This window comes from Cebus imitator, unplaced genomic scaffold, assembly GCF_001604975.1.
Source record: "Cebus imitator isolate Cc_AM_T3 unplaced genomic scaffold, Cebus_imitator-1.0 Scaffold1108, whole genome shotgun sequence".
NCBI classification, from domain to species: domain Eukaryota; kingdom Metazoa; phylum Chordata; class Mammalia; order Primates; family Cebidae; genus Cebus; species Cebus imitator.
The window spans coordinates 13,704-16,225 of record NW_016108423.1 but is presented as its reverse complement, the minus strand read 5'-3'; the positions used below and the strand labels follow the sequence as shown (position 1 = coordinate 16,225).

The 2,522-nt window shown below is 53.6% G+C and overlaps 1 pseudogene; it reads right to left on the bottom strand.

Annotated features, from left to right (window-relative positions):
- Nucleotides 1–705: 705 nt before the first annotated feature.
- The window catches only part of LOC108298819, a 9,278-nt pseudogene continuing 7,461 nt past the window's right edge, over nucleotides 706–2,522 (bottom strand).

Genomic DNA, 2,522 nt, shown 5'->3' with positions numbered 1-2,522 from the left:
GAACTGCTTATAAATGAGGCAGCGCTCTGGAGGCCTCCTGAGGGACTGGATTCCAACACTGCATTTGTACCTTTCCAGAGCTGTGCAAATCCCCTAATGAAATTTAGTTTTTTGATTTGGAACTTTAATAAGTCAGTTTCTAAAAGGCTGGGTACAGTGGCTTACACATGTAACCCCAGCACTTTGGGAGACCAAGAAGGGAGGATCACTTGAGACCAGGAGTTTGAGGCCAGCCTGGCTAACATGGTGAAACCCTGTCTCTGCTAAAAATACAAAAAATTGGCCAGGTGTGATGACACACACCTGTAATCCCAGCTACTTGGGAGGATGAGGCATGAAGAATTGCTTGAACCTGGGAAGCAGGGATTGCAATGAGCCGAGACCATGCCACCGCACTCCAGCCTCTGTGACAGAGCAACATTCTGTCTCAAAAACTAGCAATAATAACAAAATGTTACTTTTAAAAACCGAAGTAACTGCAAAGAGTCTTTGTGCTCTCATGGTACAATGTTCAGAACAGCAGCAGGCCTGGGCCTGTGGGGCACTGAAGCTGCCCTCCAGTTCATTTCACCAACCCACCCTACAAATGCCCAGCTGCACCCAGCAGATTTCTCTGCCCACCCTGAGCTCTGCCCTGCTGTCAATTCTCCCCAACCAGAGGAGCCAACACCTCAGGGTGGAGTGACAATGCAGGGCGGGGCACACCTACCTGCCCAGCGTGAAGTGCACTGAGTCCTCATTGTGGGTGGCCACCATCACCTTGGCCTTGGCGTTGTGCTTCAGCTCCTCCAACATGTAGTCCAGAAACCTCTGGAGAGTGCCATGTGAGCCCAGTTCCAGGCCTGGGGTCGCCTGTACCTCTCAGTACCAGCTGCACAGGGAGGAGGCCAAGGCCAGGCCCAGGGCCATCTAGTGAGTCGGCTGTTTCCAAGGGTGCCCACAGCATCAGGAGGAATGGGAGCAGCATCTGCCCCTCCCAGCACCTCATGAAAAAGAAAGACCAGCAACCAATAACAAGTGAACGATGTCTGGGGCAGACAATTTGCTCACAACTGGGGAGCAGCATCCCTGCATCTAATGTGCCGTGACTCAGGACCAGCCCAAACATGCCCATGAGCCTCATCACAGACACAGGTTTGCTTCTGGGGAGGAGTCCTACAGTGCACCCCTGGCCCTGCAAGGAAATGAAAGGGAAGCAGGTCTGTGGGCCACAGTGGGGGTTGGCATCCCAGGGCACCAGCACACCTGAGCAGTATGGCCCTCCTGCAGAGAGGACACTCAGCAGGCTTGACCATGTGTGCATTCTCCCTGACCCAGTAATTCCATTTCCGGGAACCTAGGACAGCTGCATCCTCTGACACAGAACCCCTGACAGCCCGTGTGTACTGCAGAGGGTGACATTATGTCCAGTGAGTCCCTATGACAACCACCAGACTGAAAACCAGTAAGATCAAAGATGCTGGACACATAGCCCTGGGCACCCCAGGCTGGCAGTTAACAGCACTGCGCTGCAAGCCCACACCAAGGGACCCAGATGGAATGTGAAATGAAAAACGCATTGGGCAGAGGACACACTGTACAATGCAAACAACAATGCTCCAGATGTGTGCACTGTGGCACGACATGCCAACCAAGAGACACTTGGGGTCTCTTTGCATTTGCAACATGCACACACACCTCTAAGGAAAAGCCCATGGTCAGTCGGCTGGTGCTGCATGAAAAGTTCACGAAGAGAACTAGAGAGTAAAAGGAGGCGCAGAGCAGCTGATGGGCGATCCCACTGCGGGAACTGAAAAGCAAACAGGCTGAACCTGTGGGGCGGAGGAGGCAGGGCATTTGTGCACATCTCTGCGTCTAAGTGTCTGCAGGAGCCAGCTCAGGGAACAGTGGCCGATTTTGCTTTTTTCAATAGGCTTTTTTTGTGTTTATAAAAGAATAACCTTAATGTTTTTGAAAAAGCAATACATAACACAAAAGCAGAGGAAATATCAGTTCTGACCTCTGGACACACGTGGATGCCACTCCAGCTGGGGGCTTCTGGCTCCATCAGGGTGGGACGCTGTCAGCCCCAGCAGCCTCTCCAAGTCCCTTCCTCAGTCCCAGTTTCTTGGCACCCTGCCCTGGGAAGACAGAGGTGTGGGAGAGCTGCAAACCTGAGGTATATGGCATTGGTGGCCTTCTACATGGGGTTGAAGGGGTCCTCATAGCCAATCTTTGCTGCACAGGCTCACTCCTGGGCCATGTGTATGCCCTGCACCAGCTTGGCCCCAAAACACCAGCTCTCACGGTGAGCCAGCTCCACTTCCAGGGTCACATTGTCATAGGCATCCTGTGGGGCCAGAGCCAAAATCGCAGGGAGCCTGGGCAAGCGAAAGTGACAGCAGGATGGGGCCTTCCTGGGCCCATGTGCCCCCAGGTGCAGTCACCAGAGCTTGGCAGCAGCTGCCTGGGGTGATGCAGCTCAGGGCACCTGGAGCAGATGTGGTTGAGGATGGGCCTCCAACCTCTGTCCCCAAGGAGAA